Consider the following 27730-nt stretch of genomic DNA (forward strand, 5'->3'; position numbering starts at 1 on the left):
TGTAGTGACTGTCTGGCGAAAATTCTCAGAGAAGAACAATCATCTCTTTTGTCAGATTTAAGAGTGATTGTGAAAGAGGAAATCCAGACGGCCAGTTCCAGTATGGTTCAGAAACCGTGCGCTGGTTCCCCTCCCGCAAAAAGACCCAGAGTACTGTTGGAGTCAGAGTCTGAGTAAGAGGGGTTATATCTTTCAGAAGATATGGAGGAAGATCAAGGTTCGACATATATAGCGGATGATCAAAAAAGATATCTTTTTTCGCAAGAAGATTTAGACCCCCTTCTGTCTGCAGTAAGACAGACAATGGATATTGAGGAGGAAGAACAGACTCGCTCAGTTCAAGACGAAATGTTCGGCGGGTTAAAAGCAAAGAAAAAGAAATTGTTCCCTGTAAATGAAAATTTAAAGTACTTAGTAATTGACGAGTAGGCGAATGCAGGAGAAAGCTATATGTACCACGTGAATTTAAAAACAGATTGCTATTCAACCCTGAGGATACAAAACTGTGGGATGTGGTCCCTAAAGTTGATATCCAGGTAGCGAAAGTGGTTAAAAGAACCACAATACCATTTGAGGATTTGGCTCAATTAAAAGATCCGATGGATAGGAAGATTGATGTATTACTCAAGAAAGCGTGGGAGGTATCCGCTAACACAATCAATACTAACATCGCAGCTACCTCGGTAGCTAGATCTATGTGTTTATGGGTGAATCAGCTTGAGGATCATCTTAAACAGGACACCTCTAAGGAAGAGATCCTGGGTTCTCTACCTTTATTTAAGTTGGCCGTGTCTTTTATGGCAGACGCTTCAGCTGAATCCATAAGATTCGCCGCAAAGACAGATTCCTTGACTAATACAGCTAGGAGAGCGTTGTGGCTAAAATCCTGGTCAGGGGATATACCTAGGGATGTCCCGATACCATTTTTTTAAGACTGAGTATGAGTACCGATACTTTTATTTAAGTACTCACCGATACCAATTACCGATACTAATTTTAACAATAAAATACACACACATGTATTTTCTGACCACTGACCAACCAAAAGGCCCAAAAACAGAACTATAACATTCCAAGGAGACATTATACTGTATGGGGGCCACAAAGAGACGTTACACTGTATGGGGGCCACAAAGAGACATTATACTGTATGGGGGCAGCCACAAGGAGATGTTATACTGTATGGGGGCAGCCACAAGGAGACGTTATACTGTATGGGGGCAACCACAAGGAGACGTTATACTGTATGGGGGCAGCCACAAGGAGACGTTATACTGTATGGGGGCAGCCACAAGGAGATGTTATACTGTATGGGGCAGCTACAAGGAGACATTATACTGTATGGGGGCAGCCGCAGGGAGACGTTATACTGTATGGGGGCAGCTACAAGGAGATATTATACTGTATGGGGCAACCACAAGGAGACATTACACTGTATGGGGGCCACAAGGAGATGTTATACTGTATGGGGGCAGCCACAAGGAGACGTTATACTGTATGGGGGGCAGCCACAAGGAGAGGTTATACTGTATGGGGGCAGCCACAAGGAGAGGTTACACTGTATGGGGGCAGCCACAAGGAGACGTTATACTGTATGGGGGGCAGCCACAAGGAGAGGTTATACTGTATGGGGGCAGCCACAAGGAGACGTTACACTGTATGGGGCGGCCACAAGGAGACGTTATACTGTATGGGGGCAGCCACAAGGAGACGTTACACTGTATGGGGCGGCCACAAGGAGACGTTACACTGTATGGGGGGCAGCCACAAGGAGACGTTACACTGTATGGGGCGGCCACAAGGAGACGTTATACTGTATGGGACGGCCACAAGGAGATGTTATACTGTATGGGGGCAGCCACAAGGAGACGTTACACTGTATGGGGCGGCCACAAGGAGACGTTATACTGTATGGGACGGCCACAAGGAGACGTTATACTGTATGGGGGGCAGTCACAAGGAGAGGTTATACTGTATGGGACGGCCACAAGGAGACATACTGTAAGGAGTCAGGAAAACAATTTTTGAAGCCCCCCCTCCTCAGTATAATAGTCTTGTGGCCATCATACAGTAATGTATATTTCTTCTTGCCCTAATGCCTGCTTTTAGAGATCAATGTGCAGCTTGCAGGCAGGAAGGGAAGGACCAGGGCCATAGAAGACAGACACTATCACCAGGGACTTGCTCCTGGCAAACACAGCTCTGCTGCAGTGAATGCAGTGGAGCAGACTGATGTAATTACAATGTATAGTTATTGCAGGGATTCAGAGAATCGTCTGAGAGTTTATTAGTTAAAAGAATCTAATGAGTCAGAGACCGTGTCACCGAGTCCCTACCAGACTTCCTGCTCTGCTACATGCACCCTGTACACACCCAGCTCCACTACATGCTATGCTAATAATGCCCCCCCTTCCCCCCGGACGGACTTACAGGGAGCGCAGAGCAGGAAGCCCGGCAGGGACTCGATGACACAGTCTGTGACTCATTAGATTCTTTTAACTAATTTTAACTAATAAACTGTCAGACGATTCTCTGAGTCCCTGCACTACGCTCCCTGTGCTGTGAGTCTCTGATTGGTTGGAGGGCGGGGAGGGGCGGGGCGGAGCTAGCTTCCACTGTCGGCTCCTATTACACAGTGCCTGCTGCTGCCTCTGAAGCTGTTAGCTGTGCGAGGTGCAGGGGCAGGCTGCGGACGGACACAGACACATAGAAGCGGCGCACAGGTATCGGCAGTGGTATCGGGGACATTTGCACGAGTACATGTACTCGTGCAAATGCCCGGTATCGGTCCCGATACTAGTATCGGTATCGGGACATCCCTAGATATACCCTCTAAAAATAAACTTTGCGCTATACCTCATAAAGGGTCCCACCTCTTCGGCCCAGTATTAGATGAAATTCTGGAGAAGACGGCAGATAAAAAGAAGGGATTCCCCGAGGAGAAAAGTAAGAAGCCATTGCCCTTTCATAAACCGGTCAGCAGTTTCCAAAACACTTCTAAGAGTAAAGGGAAGACGGGAAGATGGAGCTACCCGAAAGGAGGAAAAGGCAGAGGGTTTCTCTTTAATCCCAATTCCAAAACAGAAAGACAATGATGCCAGGCCAGTAGGGGGCAGACTTCAATTCTTTTGGGAAAAATGGATCCAGATAACCAAGAATCAGTATATTCTGGAATCCATCCAGAAGGGGGTTCAGAATAGAGTTTCGCTTCCCTCCACCGCAGCTGTTTCAGACTACAGATTTCCAGTCAGTTTCGCTTCAGGATCAACTTTACGCGGATGTCCAAAAGCTATTGAAATTGGGGGCAATAGTGCAGGTCCCTTCTACATAGGAATTCAAGGGTCACTATTCAAAACTATTTTTCATAACAAAACCAGACGGTTCAATAAGGACCATCATCAACCTAAAATTCCTAAACAGATGGATAACACATCATCATTTCAAGATGGAGTCAATAAGATCTACGATTCCACTGATAAATCCAGGGGCCTTTCTGTGCACCCTGGATCTAAAGGATGCCTACTACCACATCCCCATTCACCATCAGTTTCAGCAGTACTTGAGAAAGCAATAATTTTTTAGCCATATATGGGGGCTATGGTGGTGCTACTGCCATAGGGGGCATCCGTTAGCTCAGCAGACCCCCGATTAGCAGTCAGAGCCTGGTCTCAGGAGGGGCACTTCCAGATTATTTTCTGTCCGCCGCCACAAAACAATGGTGCTTATAGAACAGACTACACTGTGTAGCGGTATACTGTATATTGTGTGGCACAGTGTATGTTATATGTGTATAACATAAACATCTTTCACATGAAAACTTACAATTGCTTGGCTTGGCCCTTGGGGATCTCGGACACCACTTCAACACTTTGGCCTGGGGCTCGGCGGAGCTGATGTTGTGTTTTATCCTAATGAGAAAGATTTCATAATAAGGATTTGGAGAAGGGGTAGAGGAATAGCAGAGCAGGGAGAGGATGGTGCTGCTACTAGGGGGTCATACCATGGGGGAGTAATAAAGCCCACCATAATGCCCCCCCCCCCCCAGTAGAAATAATTCTCCTTTTAATGTGACAGTGCAAAAAATACCCCATTGTAATGCCCCCAGTTGAGCTAATGTCCCCATAGTGCTCCAATAATGTCCCAGTATAAAATACCCCTATATAGTGCCCCCAGTAAATTCCCCCATAGTGCTCCTCTCCCCCTTCCTGCTAGTGCCCCCCATAATGTACCAGTATAAAATGCCCCATATATAGTGCCCCAGTAGATGCCCTCAGTGTCCGGCCTCTGATAGATGCCCCCCCCATCATTTGCCAGTATCAAGTGCCTCTCCCCCCCCCCCCCCCCACATGTCCCAGTATCATAGTACCATCTCCCCCCCCCCCCAATGTGCCAGTATCAAGTGCCTCTCTCCTTCCCACCCCCCATTTGCCAGTATCATAGTGCCAAACCCCCCATGTGCCCGTATCAAGTGCCTCTCTCTTCCCCCCATGTCCCAGTATCATAGTGCCATCTCCCCCCCCCCCCAAAAAAAAAGTGCCAGTATCAAGTGCCTCTCTCCCCCCCATGTTCCAGTATCATAGTGCCAAACCCACCCATGTGCCAGTATCAAGTGCCAAACCCCTCCCCCACGTGCCAGTATCAAGTGCCTCTCTCCTCCCCCCATGTCCCAGTATCATAGTGCCACCCCCCCCCCCCCCCAAAAAAAGTTCCAGTATCAAGTGCCTCTCTCCCCCCCATGTCCCAGTATCATAGTGCCATCTCCCCCCCCCAAAAGTGCCAGTATCAAGTGCCTCTCTCCTCCCCCCCCAAAAAAGTGCCAGTATCAAGTGCCTCCCCCCCCCATGTCCCAGTATCATAGTGCCATCTCCCCCCCCCCCCCCAAAATAAAAAGTGCCAGTATCAAGTGCCTCTCTCCTCCCCCCCACATGTCCCAGTATCATAGTGCCATCTCCCCCCCCCCCCCCAATGTGCCAGTATCAAGTGCCTCTCTCCTTCCCACCCCCCATGTGCCAGTATCATAGTGCCAAACCCCCCATGTGCCAGTATCAAGTGCCTCTCTCTTCCCCCCATGTCCCAGTATCATAGTGCCACCCCCCCCCCCCCAAAAAAAAGGGCCAGTATCAAGTGCCTCTCTCCCCCATATCCCAGTATCATAGTGCCATCTCCCCCCCCCCAAAAGTGCCTCTCTCCTCCCCCCCATGTCCCAGTATCATAGTGCCACCCCCCCCCCCCAAAAGTGCCAGTATCAAGTGCCTCTCCCACCCATGTCCCAGTATCATAGTGCCATCTCCCTCCCCCCCCCCCAAAGTGCCAATATCAAGTGCCTCTCTCCCCCATGTCCCAGTATCATAGTGCCAAACCCCCCATGTGCCCGTATCAAGTGCCTCTCTCTTCCCCCCATGTCCCAGTATCATAGTGCCATCTCCCCCCCCCCCCCCCAAAAAAAAAGTGCCAGTATCAAGTGCCTCTCTCCCCCCCATGTTCCAGTATCATAGTGCCAAACCCACCCATGTGCCAGTATCAAGTGCCAAACCCCTCCCCCACGTGCCAGTATCAAGTGCCTCTCTCCTCCCCCCATGTCCCAGTATCATAGTGCCACCCCCCCCCCCCCCAAAAAAAGTTCCAGTATCAAGTGCCTCTCTCCCCCCCATGTCCCAGTATCATAGTGCCATCTCCCCCCCAAAAGTGCCAGTATCAAGTGCCTCTCTCCTCCCCCCCCCAAAAAAGTGCCAGTATCAAGTGCCTCCCCCCCCATGTCCCAGTATCATAGTGCCATCTCCCCCCCCCCAAAATAAAAAGTGCCAGTATCAAGTGCCTCTCTCCTCCCCCCCACATGTCCCAGTATCATAGTGCCATCTCCCCCCCCCCCAATGTGCCAGTATCAAGTGCCTCTCTCCTTCCCACCCCCCATGTGCCAGTATCATAGTGCCAAACCCCCCATGTGCCAGTATCAAGTGCCTCTCTCTTCCCCCCATGTCCCAGTATCATAGTGCCATCTCCCCCCCCCCCCCAAAAAAAGGGCCAGTATCAAGTGCCTCTCTCCCCCATATCCCAGTATCATAGTGCCATCTCCCCCCCCCCCCCAAAAGTGCCTCTCTCCTCCCCCCCATGTCCCAGTATCATAGTGCCAGTATCAAGTGCCTCTCCCACCCATGTCCCAGTATCATAGTGCCATCTCCCTCCCCCCCCCCCCAAAGTGCCAATATCAAGTGCCTCTCTCCCCCATGTCCCAGTATCATAGTGCCCCCCCCCCCCCCCCAAAAAAAGTGCCAGTATCAAGTGCCTCCCTCCTCCCCCCATGTGCCAGTCTCAAGTGCCTCTCTCCTTCCCCCCATGTGCCAGTATCATAGTGCCAACCCCCCCCATGTGCCAGTATCAGGTGCCAACCCCCCTCCCCCATGTGCCAGTATCAAGTGCCTCTCTCCCCCCTCCCATGTGCCAGTATCAAGTGCCTCTCTCCTTCCCCCATGTACCAGCATCATAGTGCCACCCCCCCCCAAAAGTGCCAGTATCAAGTGCCTCTCCCACCCATGTCCCAGTATCATAGTGCCATCTCCCTCCCCCCCCCCAAAGTGCCAATATCAAGTGCCTCTCTCCCCCATGTCCCAGTATCATAGTGCCATCTCCCCCCCCCCCCAAAAAAAAGTGCCAGTATCAAGTGCCTCTCTCCCCCCCCCATGTGCCAGTATCAAGTGCCTCCCTCCTCCCCCCATGTGCCAGTCTCAAGTGCCTCTCTCCTTCCCCCCATGTGCCAGTATCATAGTGCCAACCCCCCCCATGTGCCAGTATCAGGTGCCTCTCTCCTTCCCCCCATGTGCCAGTATCATAGTGCCAACCCCCCCCATGTGCCAGTATCAGGTGCCAACCCCCCTCCCCCATGTGCCAGTATCAAGTGCCTCCCGCTCCCCCCATGGCAGTAACAGTCGGGTATTAAAAAAAAAAAAACACTTATACTTACCTTAATGTCAGCGATGCGATGCAGCCTCTTCCTGTGTCCCGCCCTGTATGTCCATATATGGAGTCAGTGCTTGTGTATTCTAATTTAGCCTGTATTTCAGAAAAGTTTCTGCTGGGATTCGAACCCACGACCTTCTGTATCAGAGGCAAAGCACTTACCCACACAGCCATAAGAGCTGCATTGCCACTGCCTGAAAAAATATGAGACTTCTACTGTTATAGCTGGCTAAGTGTACATCTATACACATGACAGCTGCCCTAACACACCCAGCACTGCTATATCTCTATATGACAGCTGTCCCAGCACACTCAGCTCTGTTATATCTCTATATATGATAGCTGCCCCAGCACACCCAGCTGTCATATATAGAGATATAGCAGAGCTGAGTGTGCTGTGACAGCTGTCATATAGAGATATAGCAGTGCTGGGTGTGTTGGGGCAGCTGTCATGTGTATAGATGTACACTTAGCCAGCTATAACAGTAGAAGTCTCATATTTTTTCAGTCAGTGGCAATTCAGCTCTTATGGCTGTGTGGGTAAGTGATTTACCTCTGATACAGAAGGCTGTGGGTTCGAATCCCAGACACATCTCTCCCTCTCCTGAGGATGGCAATACAAATGACTATGCCTGGGATTCGTAAATGCCGGTGTGACTCGCACCCCCCTTGCAACGCCACTGCCCCCTGTATCTTCACAAAGGTAGTGACAGAGATAGTGGCCTATCTAAGACAGAGGCAGGTGACTATAATACTATCTAGATGACTTTCTACTTGTGGCAGATTCAGAATAGGAGTTAGAGAATCACAAGAGAAAGACTCTGTCTTTGCTCACAGAACTGGGATGGAAGATAAACCACAAAAAAATCGGATTTACAACCCGCAACAAAGAAAAAGTTCCTGGGAACTCTCTTAGACTGGGTAGTTCAACATTCTTTCCTTCCTCACGACAAACAGATCAACATAAGAGAAAGAATAAACACCTTCAGATTAAAAGAAAAGCAGACCCTGAGAGAGGCCATGCAGATTCTCGTGCATCGCGACAGTACCTTGGGCCCAATTCCATTCAAGAATTCTCCAGGGAGAGGTCCTCTCTACCTGGGACAAGGATCACCGATCTCTAAACTCCGGGATAGCTCTCTCAGACAGAGCAGTAGACTCCCTCTCCTGGTGGTTGGTAGCAGAAAACCTGTCAAAAGGGGTCTCCTGGAATATGATGCCTCTCAAGATAATAACCACGGACGCAAGCAGACGGGGTTGGGGAGCTCATTTAGTTCTTTCAGGGCAGTTGGTCCAGTACAGACGCCCTGAGATCCTCAAACTACAAAGAGCTGAAAGCAGTTTGGGAGTCTTTGAAAGCCGCAGAGGCCAACATAGAGTCAGTTTGGGTTACGTTGCAGTTTGCTAACCATGCAGTAACTCGTGTAGGTGTGATATATAGACCACCTGGTCAAGTTAAAGAACTAGATGATCTACTAGTTGAAGAAATAGCTAAAATGACAATGAAAGGAGAAGTTATCATTATGGGAGATTTCAATCTTCCATATATAAACTGGAAAACCAAAATAGCAAGTTCTACCAGGAGTACAGATATTCTAAATTCCCTACTGGGGTTATCTCTACAACAAGTGGTCGAGGAGCCAACCCGGAGGGAGGCCATTTTGGATTTGGTATTCACAAATGGGGATTCGGTATATGATGTCATTGTAAGCGAAACCTTGGGATCTAGTGATCACCAGTCAGTGTGGTTTAATATAAGAACTGTGAAAGAGTCCCACCACACAAAAACAAAAGTTTTAGATTTTAGAAAAACAGACTTTTCAAAAATGAAATTAGTCATAAATGGGTCCTTATCAGACTGGAACGGATTACATGGAGTCCAGGAGAAATGGGACTACTTAAAAGGTGCATTATTGAAGGCAACAGAAAATTGCATTAGACTTGTCAGTAAAAGCAAAAAAAGGAAGAGACCACTGTGGTACTCAGCAGAAGTGGCCCAAATCATTAAAAATAAAAAGCTAGCATTTTGTAATTATAAAAAAACCCAGAGCAATGAAGATAAGGAAATACACAAGATTAGGCAGAAAGAGGCCAAGCAAGTTATAAGAACTTCTAAAGCGCAGGCAGAAGAAAAACTAGCTCAGTCTATGAAAAAAGGGGATAAGACATTCTTCAGATATGAAAAAAGGAAATTAAAACAAGGAATAACTAAAATAAAAACAAAGGACGGAAGGTATGTAGAAGAGAATAAAGGGCTAGCCGACTGCCTTAATGAATACTTCTGTTCAGTTTTTACAAAAGAAAAAGAAGAAGGACCTCCACTAGAAAGGATGACTAATAAATCGTTTGATGCATGTGTCTTTACAGAGGAAGATGTTCTAAGTTTGCTGTCTAAAGTGAAAACAAATAAGTCACAGGGGCCTGATGAGATACACCCAAAATGATTAAAAGAGCTAAGTGGTGAGCTGGCAAAACCGTTAACAGATTTATTTAACCAATCATTAGTAACAGGAGTCGTCCCGGAAGATTGGAAATTGGCAAATGTCGTGCCCATTCACAAGAAAGGTAGTAGGGAGGAATCGAGCAACTATAGACCAGTGAGTCTGACATCAATAGTAGGCAAATTAATGGAAACCCTATTAAAGGATAGGATTGTGGAACATCTAAAATCCCATGGATTGCAAGATGAAAAACAACATGGGTTTACTTCAGGGAGATCATGTCAAACAAATCTTATAGATTTTTTTGACTGGGTGACTAAAATAATAGACGGTGGAGGTGCAGTAGACATCGCATATCTAGATTTTAGTAAGGCTTTTGACACTGTCCCACATAGAAGACTTATCAATAAACTGCAGTCAATGAGCATGGACTCCCATATTGTTGAGTGGATTAAGCAGTGGCTGAGTGACAGACAGCAGAGGGTTGTAGTCAATGGAGAACATTCAAAACAAGGTCATGTTACCAGTGGGGTTCCACAGGGATCTGTACTGGGACCAATTTTGTTTAACCACCTCCGGACCGCCTAACGCAGATTCGCGTTCCGGAGGTGGCAGCCCTGCACACAGTCACGCATCTACGCGTCATCTCGCGAGACGCGAGATTTCCTGTGAGCGCGCACACAGGCGCGCGCGTTCACAGGATCGGAAGGTAAGCGAGTGGATCTCCAGCCTGCCAGCGGCGATCGTTCGCTGGCAGGCTGGAGATGTGATTTTTTTTAACCCCTAACAGGTATATTAGACGCTGTTTTGATAACAGTGTCTAATATACCTGCTACCTGGTCCTCTGGTGGTCCCCTTTGTTTGAATCGACCACCAGAGGACACAGGCAGCTCAGTAATATGTTGCACCAAGCACCACTACACTACACCCCCCCCCCCTGTCACTTATTAACCCCTTATTCACCCTTGATCACCCCATATAGACTCCCTGATCACCCCCCTGTCATTGATTACCCCCCTGTCATTGATCACCCCCCTGTAAAGCTCCATTCAGATGTCCGCATGATTTTTACGGATCCACTGATAGATGGATCGGATCCGCAAAACGCATACGGACGTCTGAATAGAGCCTTACAGGGGCGTGATCAATGACTGTGGTGATCACCCCATATAGACTCCCTGATCACCCCCCTGTCATTGATTACCCCCCTGTCATTGATCACCCCCCTGTAAAGCTCCATTCAGATGTCCGCATGATTTTTACGGATCCACTGATAGATGGATCGGATCCGCAAAACGCATACGGACGTCTGAATGGAGCCTTACCAGGGGCGTGATCAATGACTGTGGTGATCACCCCATATAGACTCCCTGATCACCCCCCCCCCCTGTCATTGATCACCCCCCCCCTGTCATTGATCACCCCCCTGTCATTGATCACCCCTCTGTAAGGCTCCATTCAGACATTTTTTTGGCCCAAGTTAGCGGAAATTATTATTTTTTTCTTACAAAGTCTCATATTCCACTAACTTGTGTCAAAAAATAAAATCTCACATGAACTCACCATACCCCTCACGGAATCCAAATGCGTAAAAATTTTTAGACATTTATATTCCAGACTTCTTCTCACGCTTTAGGGCCCCTAGAATGCCAGGGCAGTATAAATACCCCACATGTGACCCCATTTCGGAAAGAAGACACCCCCAGGTATTCCGTGAGGGGCATATTGAGTCCATGAAAGATTGAAATTTTTGTCCCAAGTTAGCGGAAAGGGAGACTTTGTGAGAAAAAAATAAATAAAATCAATTTCCGCTAACTTGTGCCAAAAAAAAAAAAATTTCTATGAACTCGCCATGCCCCTCATTGAATACCTTGGGGTGTCTTCTTTCCAAAATGGGGTCACATGTGGGGTATTTATACTGCCCTGGCATTCTAGGGGCCCTAAAGCGTAAGAAGAAGTCTGGGATCCAAATGTCTAAAAATGCCCTCATAAAAGGAATGTTGGCCCCTTTGCGCATCTAGGCTGCAAAAAAGTGTCACACATCTGGTATCTCCGTACTCAGGAGAAGTTGGGGAATGTGTTTTGGGGTGTCATTTTACATATACCCATGCTGGGTGAGATAAATATCTTGGTCAAATGCCAACTTTGTATAAAAAAATGGGAAAAGTTGTCTTTTGCCAAGATATTTCTCTCACCCAGCATGGGTATATGTAAAATGACACCCCAAAACACATTCCCCAACTTCTCCTGAATACGGCGATACCACATGTGTGGCACTTTTCTGCAGCCTAGGTGGGCAAAGGGGCCCACATTCCAAAGAGCACCTTTCGGATTTCACAGGTCATTTACCTACTTACCACACATTAGGGCCCCTGGAATATGCCAGGGCAGTATAACTACCCCACAAGTGACCCCATTTTGGAAAGAAGACACCCCAAGGTATTCCGTGAGGGGCATGGCGAGTTCCTAGAATTTTTTATTTTTTGTCACAAGTTAGTGGAAAATGATTTTTTTTTAATTTCTTTTTTTCTTACAAAGTCTCATATTCCACTAACTTGTGACAAAAAATAAAAACTTCCATGAACTCACTATGCCCATCAGCGAATACCTTGGGGTGTCTTCTTTCCAAAATGGGGTCACTTGTGGGGTAGTTATACTGCCCTGGCATTCTAGGGGCCCAAATGTGTGGTAAGGAGTTTGAAATCAAATTCTGTAAAAAATGACCGGTGAAATCCGAAAGGTGCTCTTTGGAATGTGGGCCCCTTTGCCCACCTAGGCTGCAAAAAAGTGTCACACATGTGGTATCGCCGTACTCAGGAGAAGTTGGGGAATGTGTTTTGGGGTGTCATTTTACATATACCCATGCTGGGTGAGAGAAATATCTTGGCAAAAGACAACTTTTCCCATTTTTTTATACAAAGTTGGCATTTGACCAAGATATTTATCTCACCCAGCATGGGTATATGTAAAATGACACCCCAAAACACATTCCCCAACTTCTCCTTAATACGGAGATACCACATGTGTGGCACTTTTTTGCAGCCTAGGTGGGCAAAGGGGCCCACATTCCAAAGAGCACCTTTCGGATTTCACTGGCCATTTTTTACAGAATTTGATTTCAAACTCCTTACCACACATTTGGGCCCCTAGAATGCCAGGGCAGTATAACTACCCCACAAGTGACCCCATTTTGGAAAGAAGACACCCAAAGGTATTCACTGATGGGCATAGTGAGTTCGTAGAACTTTTTATTTTTTGTCACAAGTTAGTGGAATATGAGACTTTGTAAGAAAAAAAAAAAATCATCATTTTTCGCTAACTTGTGACAAAAAATAAAAAGTTCTATGAACTCACTATGCCCATCAGCGAATACCTTAGGGTGTCTACTTTCCGAAATGGGGTCATTTGTGGGGTGTTTGTACTGTCTGGCCATTGTAGAACCTCAGGAAACATGACAGGTGCTCAGAAAGTCAGAGCTGCTTCAAAAAGCGGAAATTCACATTTTTGTACCATAGTTTGTAAACGCTATAACTTTTACCCAAACCATTTTTTTTTTATTAAAGACATGTATAACAATAAATTTAGAGCAAAATTTATATATGGATGTCGTTTTTTTTGCACAATTTTACAACTGAAAGTAAAAAATGTCATTTTTTTGCAAAAAAATCGTTAAATTTCGATTAATAACAAAAAAAGTAAAAATGTCAGCAGCAATGAAATACCACCAAATGAAAGCTCTATTAGTGAGAAGAAAAGGAGGTAAAATTCATTTGGGTGGTAAGTTGCATGACCGAGCAATAAACGGTGAAAGTAGTGTAGGTCAGAATTGTAAAAAGTGGCCTGGTCTTTCAGGGTGTTTAAGCCATAGGGGCTGAGGTGGTTAATATCTTCATAAGTGATATTGCAAAAGGCCTCGATGGTAAGGTTTGTCTTTTTGCTGATGACACAAAGATATGTAACAGGGTTGATGTTCCTGGAGGGAAACGCCAAATGGAAAAGGATTTAGGAAAACTAGAAGAATGGTCAGAACTCTGGCAACTGAAATTTAATGTGGATAAGTGCAAGATAATGCACCTGGGGCGTAAAAACCCAAGGGCAGAATATAGAATATTTGACACAGTCCTGACCTCAGTATCTGAGGAAAGGGATTTAGGAGTAATTATTTCAGAAGACTTAAAGGTGGGAAGACAATGTAATAGAGCAGCACGAAATGCCAGCAGAATGCTTGGATGTATAGGGAGAGGTATAAGCAGTAGAAAGAGTGAAGTGCTTATGCCGCTGTACAGAACACTGGTGAGACCTCATTTGGAGTATTGTGCTCAGTACTGGAGGCCATATCTCCAGAAGGATATAGATACTCTAGAGAGAGTTCAGAGAAGAGCTACTAAACTAGTACATGGATTGCAGGATAAAACTTACCAGGAAAGGTTAAAGGACCTTAATATGTATAGCTTGGAAGAAAGAAGAGACAGAGGGGATATGATAGAAACTTTTAAATACATAAAGGGAATCAACTCGGTAAAGGAGGAGAGCATATTTAAAAGAAGAAAAACTACCACAAGAGGACACAGTTTTAAATTAGAGGGGCAAAGGTTTAAAAGTAATATAAGGAAGTATTACTTTACTGAGAGAGTAGTGGATGCATGGAATAGCCTTCCTGCAGAAGTGGTAGCTGCAAATACAGTGAAGGGGTTTAAGCATGCATGGGATAGGCATAAGGCCATCCTTCATATAAGATAGGGCCTGGGGCTATCCATAGTATTCAGTATATTGGGCAGACTAGATGGGCCAAATGGTTCTTATCTGCCGTCACATTCTATGTTTCTATGTTTTCTTTGAGAGTCTTTACTTTTTTTCAGTTTAGTTTTGTAATACATTTTTGCACCTTTTTCAGTGATAGGAAGGTTTATTTTTATGTAATTTTTATTTTAGCATTTGAGGTTCTAATTTTTTTTATCTGGTAAAATATATTTTTCATTTTTAAATAATACAAAGTGTGACTAAAATACTTTTTCAAACATACAAAGAAAACACAAATAATAAAAAAAAAAGGAACAAGCCATAAACACTGCCCCCAGCAATAGCATTGTATAGTTACACATAATAGAGCATATCATATAAGGACTCAAGTCCCATATACAGTGAGACACGAACTAAGGGCTTATGCACACAAGCGTATTTTCTTTCCGTGTCCGTTCTGTTTTTTTGCGGACCGAATGCGGAACCATTCATTTCAATGGGTCCGCAAAAAAACGGAAGTTACTCCGTGTGCATACCATATGTCCGTTCCGCGAAAAAATAGAACATGTCCTATTATTGTCCGCATTATGGAAAAGGATAGTACTGTTCTATTAAGGGCCAGCTGTTCCGTTCCACAAAATACGAAATGCACACGGACGTCATCCGTATTTTTTGCAGATCCGTTTTTTCTGGACCGCAATTGTGTGAATGAGCCCATATGGAAATTGTTCTATAACCTACCAAAAGGTTTCAAATACTACCAATATGTAATTTATTTACAACCCATTCAGAAAGCTGGATGGAAGCCAAGGTCCCCAAATCTTGGGATTATGTCCGGATGCGTTACGGATGTGTTCAGTGAAAACTGCGCAATTTCGCAAACAAAGCCATTCAGTTTTGTTTGCGATCGCGTTCAGTTTTTATCGTGCGGGTGCAATGCGATTTACTGCATTTCGCACGCGAGTGATAAAAAATTGAATGTTTACAAACAATACCTCTTAGCAACCATCCGTGAAAATCTAATCCGTACTTGCTTGCGGATGCTTGTGATTTTCACACAGCCCCATTCACTTCTATGGGGCCTGCGTTGCGTGAAAAATGCACAAAATAGAGCTTGCTGCGATTTTCACGCAACGCACAAGTGATGCGTGAAAATCACCGCTCGTGTGCACAGCCCCATAGAAATGAATGGGTCTGGATTCAGTGCGGGTACAATGCGTTCAACTCACGCATTGCACCCGCGCGGAAAACTCGCCCGTGTGAAAGGGGCCTAAGGCTAATTTCAGACGAGCGTGTCCTGTGCGGAAATCACGATCCATATGTGAGCATGATTTCCTGTTATGGACACTGCTTGTTTCACAGGAGCACACAGCATTATAACGATTTATAATGCTGTGTGTCTCTGCATGACCTTACTTCTACACTGCGTGCAGAATTATTAGGCAAATGAGTATTTTGACCACATCATCCTCTTTATGCATGTTGTCTTACTCCAAGCTGTATAGGCTCGAAAGCCTACTACCAATTAAGCATATTAGGTGATGTGCATCTCTGTAATGAGAAGGGGTGTGGTCTAATGACATCAACACCCTATATTAGGTGTGCATAATTATTAGGCAACTTCCTTTCCTTTGGCAAAATGGGTCAAAAGAAGGACTTGACAGGCTCAGAAAAGTCAAAAATAGTGAGATATCTTGCAGAGGGATGCAGCACTCTTAAAATTGCAAAGCTTCTGAAGCGTGATCATCGAACAATCAAGCGTTTCATTCAAAATAGTCAACAGGGTCGCAAGAAGCGTGTGGAAAAACCAAGGCGCAAAATAACTGCCCATGAACTGAGAAAAGTCAAGCGTGCAGCTGCCAAGATGCCACTTGCCACCAGTTTGGCCATATTTCAGAGCTGCAACATCACTGGAGTGCCCAAAAGCACAAGGTGTGCAATACTCAGAGACATGGCCAAGGTAAGAAAGGCTGAAAGACGACCACCACTGAACAAGACACACAAGCTGAAACGTCAAGACTGGGCCAAGAAATATCTCAAGACTGATTTTTCTAAGGTTTTATGGACTGATGAAATGAGAGTGAGTCTTGATGGGCCAGATGGATGGGCCCGTGTCTGGATTGGTAAAGGGCAGAGAGCTCCAGTCCGACTCAGACGCCAGCAAGGTGGAGGTGGAGTACTGGTTTGGGCTGGTATCATCAAAGATGAGCTTGTGGGGCCTTTTCGGGTTGAGGATGGAGTCAAGCTCAACTCCCAGTCCTACTGCCAGTTTCTGGAAGACACCTTCTTCAAGCAGTGGTACAGGAAGAAGTCTGCATCCTTCAAGAAAAACATGATTTTCATGCAGGACAATGCTCCATCACACGCGTCCAAGTACTCCACAGCGTGGCTGGCAAGAAAGGGTATAAAAGAAGAAAATCTAATGACATGGCCTCCTTGTTCACCTGATCTGAACCCCATTGAGAACCTGTGGTCCATCATCAAATGTGAGATTTACAAGGAGGGAAAACAGTACACCTCTCTGAACAGTGTCTGGGAGGCTGTGGTTGCTGCTGCACGCAATGTTGATGGTGAACAGATCAAAACACTGACAGAATCCATGGATGACAGGCTTTTGAGTGTCCTTGCAAAGAAAGGTGGCTATATTGGTCACTGATTTGTTTTTGTTTTGTTTTTGAATGTCAGAAATGTATATTTGTGAATGTTGAGATGTTATATTGGTTTCACTGGTAAATATAAATAATTGAAATGGGTATATATTTGTTTTTTGTTAAGTTGCCTAATAATTATGCACAGTAATAGTCACCTGCACACACAGATATCCCCCTAAAATAGCTAAAACTAAAAACAAACTAAAAACTACTTCCAAAAATATTCAGCTTTGATATTAATGAGTTTTTTGGGTTCATTGAGAACATGGTTGTTGTTCAATAATAAAATTAATCCTCAAAAATACAACTTGCTTAATAATTCTGCACTCCCTGTACATAATTATACTGACAGCAATATGCCAGTATAATTCTGTAGATACAGGTCATTCAGAGACACACAGCATTATAAACCATTATAATTGCGTGTGCTCATGTGAAACAAGCAGTGTCCATAACAGGAAATTATGCTCACATACGGAGCGTGATTTCCGCACAGGACACGCTCGCCTGAAAGAGGTCTAAAAGTTAATAGCACAATTCTGCTCTTATAATGCAATATACTGTGGGGCCCTCTCAGTCTCTATGAACCTAAGGCCTCTTGCACATGACTGTATGGTTTTGCGGTACGTTTTTAAACGGATCTGTTTTTTGTTTCTGTAGTGTTTACGTTTCCATTCCGTTTTGCCGTTCCGTTTGGTTTCCATTTGTGATCCGTTTTTTGCGGAGCGGAAACGGAAGCATAAAATAATGTTTTAACAGTAAGTACATAAAAAAATTGTGCTGGGCATAAAATTTTCAATACATGGTTCCGCAAAAACGGAACGGATACGGAAGACATACGGATGCATTCCGTATGCATTCCATTTTTTTGTGGAACCATTGACTTGAATGGAGCCAATGATCGTTATTTGTAGGCAATAATAGGACAAGTTCTACCTTTTAGCGGAATGGAAATACGTAAACGGAAAGCATACGGAGTACATTCCGTTTTTTTGGCAGAACCATTGAAATGAATGGTTCCGCAAACGGAATCCACAAAAACGGAATGGAAACGGAAAAAAAAAACGTTTTTAAAGTCATCAAATTAATCCTGAATTGCACATAATGAATTGAAGAACAATAGTTGCTCTAAATGGTCTCAGTAGATGAACTCTACTCCAATCCTTCTGACCACTTGTATTGTTACAGTCTAAGGCCCCATTCATATGACCGGATTTTTGGTCCACATCCAAATGTCCGTTGCGCAGTCCGGCAGAAAAGATAGAACAAGTCTTATTCTTGTCCATTTTGCGGACAAGAATAGGCATTGTTACAATGGATCCGTAAAAAAAAAAAAAACCTGATGCAACAGGGTCGTGGCACAGACGTCATCCATATTTTTTGCAGATCTGCGCAAATTACATATGGTCGCATGCATGTTCCCTAAAACTGTACCCGTTAACAATAGTTCAAGTTCTGACGGTATTAAATCAATCACCGCATGCCGGATTGTTGCTCACCAATTTTGATGTAGTGGTCCTTGCTCCTGTTATACTTTCTTAACTTGACCAGCGACATGGACACCACATCACTAATGTGAATGCCAGCTTCCCCAGTCTCGTTTGGAGCCATTATTTTGTCTAAACTGTTATTCACCTGCAGGAGTAAGAACAACTTTCTGAGACTATTCAGAGCAACTATTGTTGTTTTAGGATTCTTTTTATGACTTTACTGAAAAGCACAGAGACCACAAAGGCCTCGCGGTGTATTGCATGATAAGGGCAGATTTGTGCTATTAGCTTTTATTGTGTATATCATTTTTATTGGAGCGTGCTCTTAAAGGGAACCTGTCATCTGCCATATGTTGCCCTCACTGAGGGCAGCATAGTATAGTGACAGACCTGCAGATTTCAGTGATCTCTCACTTATGGACAGGCAGTCATTTAGCGCTCATGCACACAAACGTATTTTCTTTCCGTGTTCGTTACCTTTTTTTTTTGCGGACCATATGCGGAACCATTCACTTCAATGTGTCCGCAAGAAAACGGAAGTTAGGGCTCTTGCACATGATCGTATGCCCTCCGAGACTTACGGTCCGTGATCAGGCCATATGTCCCGGAGCGGCATTGATCATGCACACTGGAGTACACAGCATTATAGATTATAATGATGCTGTGCACGTCGGTCCGCCCGTGGGGCTATTGTCTCGCACTCATAAGATCATATAAGTGCAGGACAGTGCGATCAATGCCGGTCCGGGACATATGGCCAGCTCACGGACCATATATCTCGGAGGGCATACGGTTGTGTGCAAGGGGCCTTACTCAGTGTGCATTCCGTTTCCGTATGTTCGTTCCGCAAAAAAATACAACATGTCCTATTATTGTCCGCATTACAGACAAGGATAGTGCAGTTCTATGAAGGGCCAGCTGTTCCGTTCTGCAAAATACGGAATGCACACGGATGTCATCCGTATTTTTTTGCAGATCCGTTTTTTTACGGACCGCAAAATACATACGGTCGTATGCATGAGCCCTTAGAGTATTGACATGCTGAACGTGGCTGGTTTCTTTCATGTTACGCATAGGAAAGAAACCAGTCACTTGTCTTCTGGAGGCGCAGGAGGTTGGGGCCAGTGAGTCTCATTAACCTCTCAGTGTTGGCACTAAGGCCTCATGCACACGGCCGTTGTGCGGCTGTTCCATGCATTGGGGACCGCAAATTGCGGTCCCCAATGCACGGGCAACATCCGTGCAGTGGCCGGGATGGATCAAGACCCATTCAAATTGAATGGGCCTGTGATCTGTCCGCACCGTAAAAAATAGAACATGTTCTATTTTTTTGCGGTGGGGAGACGCGGGCAGAAGTACCACGGAAGCACTCCGTAGTGCTTCCGTGGGCTTATGATCCATGCTTCCGTTCCACATCACATCTCCTGGATTGCGGACCCATTCAAGTGAACTCAAATTCCACACCTGGTTTATGCTCACAATCACTGATGGAAATCACTGACCAAACACTGATGTGTGAATAAGGCCTCATGCACACGACCGTGTCGTTTTTTGTGGTCCGCAAAAAACAGAAGCTGCCCGTGTGCCTTCCGCAATTTGCGGAACGGAACGGGCGGCCATTGATATAATTGCCTATTCTTGTCCGTTTTGCGGAAAAGAATAGGACATGTTATATTTTTTTTTTGCGGGGCCGCGGAACGGAGCAACGGATGCAGACAGCACACGGAGTGCTGTCCGCATCTTTTGCGGTCCCATTGAAGTGAATGGGTCCGCATCCGAGCCGCCAAAACGGCGGCTCGGATGCGGACCCAAACAACGGCCGTGTGCATTAGGCCTAAGGCCCAACAAACCATTGATAATTAAGTCACTGGTAATTACTGGATCATTCATTATGAGGCCTTCAATAAATTGCAGCGTTTTTATGTTATCATCTAGTACAAAGCTGATAAGGGGATTGTGGATTAGAATTATGTAATTAAAGCTAGAATATCTGCAGACATATGTGAATGGGGTCTTAGCAGTAAATCATGCAGAATATATAAAGCAGTGTATGCATCTGTGTGGTCAGCCTTCAGCAGTGATTTGCAGACCTGGTCCTACCATTACACAGTCCCTGATTCTCCTCCTCCTTTCTTTATCCACTCTCCTCTGTCTCTGAATACCGGCTTCTCTTTGTGCCAGCATATTTAACCATTTAGCCACTTGTCACCCTCCTCCTTCCTCCAGTCTCTCCTCCCCCATTTCTCTTTGTTGCAGGGTGTGTGTTTGGTGTAGCTGCAGTGAAGGAGCTTTTCTCAGCATCCTGCATCCCTCCATCACTGAAACAGAGAGGTAGGTACCAATGACAGCACAATTTACAAGAGGATGGGGGACAGATTACATATATGTATCCAGGCCTGCTGTTGTACATAGTCTTATGAAGGTGCCCTCATCATTGCTTCTGTTGCCCCACCTTCTTAATAAGACATCCACTGTTGTAATGTATGGACGGACTGAAATTCTATTTAGCAAAACCTTTGCCCTTACATAACACCATGAGAGGTAGTGTTACTGATGCTTATGGTATGGCATTATTGTACAATCCTGTAGTAGACAAAATCAGAGAAACACAAAGGAAACCTTGCTCCCCTTCACCATCTTCGGTTCTACATTGTGTGGTTATGTATGACTATATTGTCCTAGTAGTGAGCAGAGTATATGTAGATGCACCACTTTTTCAGGACACTGATTAATGGCTGTCTACTGTTTAAAAGCACACAATGGCCTAAACTACCTACCGGATACATAGGATTTATGTGTATGTATGTATATATATATATATATAAGACAAAAATCGGACTGCACTCCAAGCGTATCTTCAAAAAAATGTGTTTTATTCACCCATTAGGTGGCAAAAGCGACGTTTCGGCTCATGCTTGAGCCGAAACGTCGCTTTTGCCACCTAATGGGTGAATAAAACACATTTTTTGAAGATACGCTTGGAGTGCAGTCCGATTTTTGTCTTCTATAAGTGGGTAAGCACCTTTTACCGTACTTGGACATTGCACCCGTCTATTTTTCCATACTTCTCAGGGTGGTGCTGCCAGTGGTTTCTTATTTTATATATATATATATATATATATATATATATATATATATATACACACATACATACATACACACACACAAAAAAAGTAACAACACACTACTAAATGCACTAAGACTGGGTGAACAGGTGAATGTGTGAACAGGGTCAAATACATGACGCCCATACTTACTATTAAGCGGGGTTAGAAGCTCTTAGCGCATATAATTGATCAAAAATATGTCGGGCCCATCTACCAGACGTCAAGGTGGCTTCTAATTAGATGGGACCTACTCTAACACAGAGTGTCCAGCTGCATTGTTACTCAGAGTAGACAGGGTGTGCGGACGCAGTACAGAGGCAAACTACCATTTCTTAAATCAAACTTCCGTGTTTATTCACACATAAAGCAAAAACAAAACGTCACTTTGCAGTCTTGGTGTTAGTTCACACATAACAAAAATCACCTTGTTGGCAGTTCTGCCTCCAGCAGTCCATAGCAGGCTTTTAGGGGGCCAGTTTCCCTTACAGACTAGTCTCAGCCCTCCAGCACGACACAAGCCTCAGATCCCAGCACACACACCTCCTGAGCTCCACTGTCAGACTGAGGTAATCCTCCTCACCTGGCTGTTCTGGCTGGTTTTTTAGGCCTGGAAAAACCCGGCCTGGAACTTGGGGAGTAGTCACCCACCCGGCACTTTGACTACTCCCAGTAAGAGCCGTTCCAGATCAGCTATACAGCCATACTAAGTATTAAGGTGTCAAACAGCAACTACTGCTGACACATAAAAACCGGCTCTTACTCCACCGAGGCCAGGAACCTCGGTGACACGTACCTATCATTCACAATGATTCCTTGTACCTTCTTACAATATATATATAAAGTTATTTTTATAGTTGTTCATTTTTTTACATTGTTTCCATAATCATAGCAAAATCGTGATTTTTTTTTTTTAATTGGCGCAGAGATCAAAACAAATGAGAACAACAAAAACCACCTCAAAAACTTTAAATATATCCTAAGGCACACAGCCGTGTCTGGATTTTGGACCGCAAACCACTGATCCACAAAATAAGGACACCTTTCATATGTAATCTGCATTTTTCTCAGTCCCGTCAAAAGAAATGACTATTCTCATCCGCAATACAGACAGGAATGGGACATGTTCTATCATTTGCGCAACGGATATACAGATGCGCACAGCAAGCGCATGAAATCCGTGTGCTGTCCATTTTTTTGCGGACCCATAGAAATGTGCAATGTCCATGTGCAATCCACATAAAATGCGGATCGTACACAGATGCAAAATACGATTGTGTGCATGAGGCCTAAGGGTGGAGTCACACAGCTTTTTGTGGCAGTTTATTGACCCAAAGCTAGAAGTGGATCCAGCAGGAAGAAGTATAAGGCCCCTTTCACATGAGCGTGACGGATTAGGTCCGGATGCGTTCAGGGTGTGTTCAGTGAAACTCACTATTAACAAACAAATGGATCCCTCAGGAGGTTGCCACGCTATTCATTAAAGAGAAAAAAATAATCAGGTGGTCTCTAGGACCTTAGCGTGTTGTTGCAACCTCACCGACAGAGCACTAAAACTAAATCTTTATTGTAATTGCTAAAAAAACATATAAATCAGAAGGTTAAAACTCTCAGGGACAGGCTATTAACGGGATATGGTCTTTGATACTGGGATGTGATTCACCTCTTGGACTAATGTCGCCCCCAAAGGGTTGAGCTGCACACTGAGTGCTCACATACACATGTTGTGGATCCCTAAATAGCCTTCCTGCCTAAAATCTGAAGCCTGCTTCCCTACATCCCGATTCGGTGTCTTCAGGGGAAACTCACAGGTTCTGTGTTGGGGGCGAGGTCTGGGCATTTAAACACTCGGTTTCACTTTGCGATTGGTAATGGATTGAAACTCGCACCATTTTGCAAGCAAGTTCAGTCAGTTTTGTTTGCGATTGCGTTCAGTTGTTCAGTTTTTTCCACGCGGGTGCAATGCGTTTTTCACGCGCGTGATAAAAAACAGGTTTTACAAACAACATGTTACTAACAACATCTCTTAGCAACCATCAGTGAAAAACGCATCGCACCCGCACTTGCTTGCGGATGCAATGCGTTTTTCACGCAACCCTATTCACTTCTATGGGGCCTGGGCTGCATGAAAAGCGCAGAATATAGAACATGCTGAGATTTTCACGCAACGCAGAACTGATGCGTGAAAAACAACGCTCATGTACACAGACCCATTGAAATAAATGGGTCAGGATTTAGTGCGGGTGCTATGCGTTCACGTCACGCATTGCACCCGCCCGGAAAACTTGCTCGTGTGAAAGGGGCCTAAGACGTTCCTTCACAGTCTCATCCCTTCCAGCTTGCTTCTGGCTTTGGTTCAAAAAACTGCCACAAAAAGCTGTATGTGACGCTATCCTTGCAGCTCATTTACAATCAGATTTTCTCTTCTTGTTCCCTACAGTACTTTTAGTTATCTTCGCTTTGGGCAAGGTTTTTCTTCTTCTTCTGCAGGGGTCTGTTCTCATTTGAAATTGCAAAGATACAGAAAGAAACACAGATATTAAACATAATGGTGCAATGCTTTAATGATTTGTTTTGGTAAATGTTAACCAGACATTTCCAGGCAAATATGGCTGAAGCATGATTTGTATAAGCAACTGAGAGACAATGGAATGACCGCACTAATCTTTCTGTGTGCCACAATTTGCTGTATTTCTTTTGGTCCTTATCTACTTATATATTGTTTAAACATTTCTTATTCATATTTAAAAACATTACACAGTCACCTTTTACAGCTATACCTTTGAATTATTTTTTATTTTTTTTTATTTAGACACACACAAGTATAAATGAGACTTTGTCTGTTATGCATTTGTAGAAAAAACAAGTATAGTAGTAATGTATTTACCTTAAAGGGATTATGCAAGAATGGGGAGTTTTGGCAAACCCTCCTACTTGGGCGGAGCTGTAAAGGGAAGCTTACTTACCTGCTTCCTGGCACTACTCCCCACTTCTCCTCCAGGACTGGAATGCTCATCTGGGCTCCCTCACTGTAAAAATCCAGTTTGACATTGCCGCAGCCAATTACTGGCCGGATCCCCCTGCATCATGTGACCATTTGTCATGACATAAGGGGAGCCAGTGATTGGCTGCGGCAGTTCCCTGCTTATCTGCCATTCTAATCCTGCCTGTAATGATAAGGAGATATCACCTCTGTGTATAGATAAGACAGGATCCACCATACACCGTAGGTGATTGTCAGAGCTTATCTAGTCTTTCCTTGTACAATGACCTCTGCACCGGTCACAGAACATGTCCAGAAAACTCTCCCATAGAAGTCAATGAGGTCTCCTCCTGACCATTGAGTCTATGACCCATAGGGCTGCTGTAGAGCAATTTTCTTAATGCTTTCTAAATGCTGTTAAGAACAGCTTAGGCAAAATGGCCGCCCTCATAGTCATGTTCAGGAAATAGAGTAATTAAATCTGCAATCAGAAAATAAAAACAAATTAGAAAAATGTACAGTATGTGTCGCTATCTGGTTTTAACAGGCAGATAACATTTTTGGTGACACATTTCCCTTAGAACTCATGCACATGACCGTATGTATTTTGCGGTCCGCAAAAAATACGGATGACGTCTGTGTGCATTCCGTATTTTGCGGAACGGAACAGCTGGCCCTTCATAGAACTGTACTATCCTTGTCTGTAATGCGGACAATAATACATGTATTTTTTTGTGGAACGGAAATACGGACATACGGAAAAGGAATGCACACGGAGTAAGTGTCCATTCACACGTCCGCAATTTCGTTCCGCATTTTGCGGAACGGAATTGCGGACCTATTAATTTCTATGGGGCAAGGCGGATACTGAATTGCGGACCCGCACTTCCGGGTCCGCAATTCCGTTTCCGAAAAAAATTGAAATAGAACATGTCTAGAACATGACAATATTCGTGCCGGCAATGTGCGGTCCGCAAAATGCGGAACGCACATTGCCGCTGTCCGTGTTTTGCGGATCCGTGGATCCGCAAAACACGTTACGGACATCTGAATGAAGCCTAAATTCATTTTTTTTTGCGGACCCATTGAAGTGAATGGTTCCGCATATGGTCCGCAAAAAGAACGGACACGGAAAGAAAGTATGTTCGTGTGCATGATGCCTAAGGTCTCTTGCACACGACCGTATAGCTCTTTCAGTATTTTGCAGACTTCAAAAAACGGATCCGCAAAAAATACGGATGACGTCCGTGTGAATTCCGTTTTTTGCGGAACGGAACAGCTGGCCCCTGATAGAGCAGTACTATCCTTGTCCGTTATGCGGACAATAATAGGACATGTTCTGGAACGGAACAGACGGAAATACGGAAACGGAAGGTATACGGAGTACCTTCCATTTTTTTTGCGGATCCATTGAAATGAATGGTTCCGTATACGGTCCGTATGCGGAACGCAAAAAACGTAACGGAAACGGGGAAAAAAAACTGTGTGCAAGAGGCCTAATAGGGAGGATTATTACTGTGGGGCCTAAATGGAGTCTGCACAGCAGACCCATGGGAATTTTACAATACTACTTACTATGAGACTGCTCTGCAGACCACTTAAGACCCCACAGTAATTATCCTCCATTATGAAGCCAGTCCCTATTCCCATGGCTAGGCACCAGTGGCAGCCCCCTCACTAAACTTCCTCCTTACACAAACAAAAAACAAACACCTCACTGCAGGGACAGTGCTCACTGAGCATCCAGTTGCTCTGCACTGGAGCTGCTCCTGGTTTAGGACTTGAGGCCTAGGAAAGAGCCAAATGCGAGTGCGCTCTGAGGACTCATCAGTGCATGTGCACCCATCATTCACTCTGTCGCAGGCAGCGCACTGCACGCATCCCACCATCGCCATCCAGTAAATGATTTACTGTAACATGACAATGAAAGCTGTGCTGTGATTGGTTGCTATGAAAGCTGTGCTGTGATTGGTTGCTATGAAAGCTGTGCTGTGATTGGTTGCTATGAAAGCTGTGCTGTGATTGGTTGCTATTAAGATGTGCTGTGATTGGTTGCTATGAAAGCTGTGCTGAGATTGGTTGCTATTAAGATGTGCTGTGATTGGTTGCTATGAAAGCTGTGCTGAGATTGGTTGCTATGAAAGCTGTGCTGTGATTATTCCTTTTGGACAGTTTTCTTGAATCTGAATCTAAGGCTCCATTCACACGTCGCAATTTCGTTCAGCATTTTGCGGAACGGAATTGCGGACCCATTCATTTCTATCGGGCCACACGATATGTGGCACGGCTCCGGAAATGTGGACCCGCACTTCCGGGACTGCATTTCCGTTCCCGAAAAAAAATAGAACATGTCCTATTCTTACAGATCAGCGTAATAAATGTGAAACATCTCCAATAGGACAGATTAAGTCACCACAGAATAGACTCCCCCTAGTTGTACAGTACCACCCTTGGATTAATCGTATAAGGACAGTTATCAATAAGCACTGGAATATTATGACCAGGTCTTATCCTCAGATTGTAGAGTTTCAAAACCCCCCTATGTTATGTTACAAGCGGGCAGGTAATCTAAAAGATAAAATTATTAGAGCGGACATAGGCACTATTAAAAAGGGTCCCCGGCAAATGGTATTTTCTACTGTCAGGAAAGGCACCTTCTCTTGTCTAAGCTGTATCCATTGCTCCAGCATAATAAAAGGTCCCTATATTTCACATCCGCATAGTGGGGAACAAATTCCAGTAAAGGGTCATTTTACGTGCAATAGTTCTTACATCATATACTTGCTGAAATGTCCATGTGGACTCTGCTATGTAGGTGAGACTACGATGCGTATGAAAGATCGATTTGCTAAACACAAATCGACAATCCGCAATGAAAATTTACTATTGCCAATTCCTCTGCATTTTTACCAACAGAAACATAATTTGTCCCAACTTCGATTCCAAATCATTGAGGAGGTACAGCCCCCTCGAAGGGGAGGTAACAGGGTTGAGCTATTATTGAAGCGTGAAGCCTATTGGATTCACCGCCTACAAACGATGACACCCAAAGGGTTGAATCGGGAGTACGCGGTGAGCAGCTTCCTATGAAAATATGTAGGAGATGTTCATGGTATATAACCATTTATCCGTGCTCGATTTATGTAATTATTTTGGTTTTCATGTTTTCTATGTGTCTCCGCAGTGTAACTGATTCATAGCGATCTTCGATGATACAAAAGGATCGCAATTTATTTTCCTTTTCTTTCTCTCTGGATGTTAGTAAACATACTTTGGTTGTCTTGCCAACATGACGTCAGAATCACATGACTTGAAGGCTTCTATCATGTGACTAGGGGCGGGCTATTTAAACATATGTTAATTTCAT

The 27730-nt window shown here is 44.7% G+C and overlaps 1 protein-coding gene across 2 annotated transcripts in view; it reads left to right on the plus strand.

Annotated features, from left to right (window-relative positions):
* The window catches only part of GNG3 (G protein subunit gamma 3), a 45707-nt gene that overhangs the window by 5887 nt on the left and 12090 nt on the right, over positions 1 to 27730 (plus strand). Inside the window, exon 1 of one of the 2 annotated variants that reach the window (XM_040409026.1) lies at positions 20540 to 20607. The exons of the other annotated variant lie outside the window; for it this stretch is intronic. The gene's annotated coding sequence lies outside the window, so the exon portion shown is untranslated. Of the gene's footprint in view, positions 1 to 20539; positions 20608 to 27730 lie in introns of those variants that run through there. 2 annotated transcript variants of the gene reach the window in all.

This window comes from Bufo bufo, chromosome 10, assembly GCF_905171765.1.
Source record: "Bufo bufo chromosome 10, aBufBuf1.1, whole genome shotgun sequence".
Lineage (NCBI taxonomy): Eukaryota > Metazoa > Chordata > Amphibia > Anura > Bufonidae > Bufo > Bufo bufo.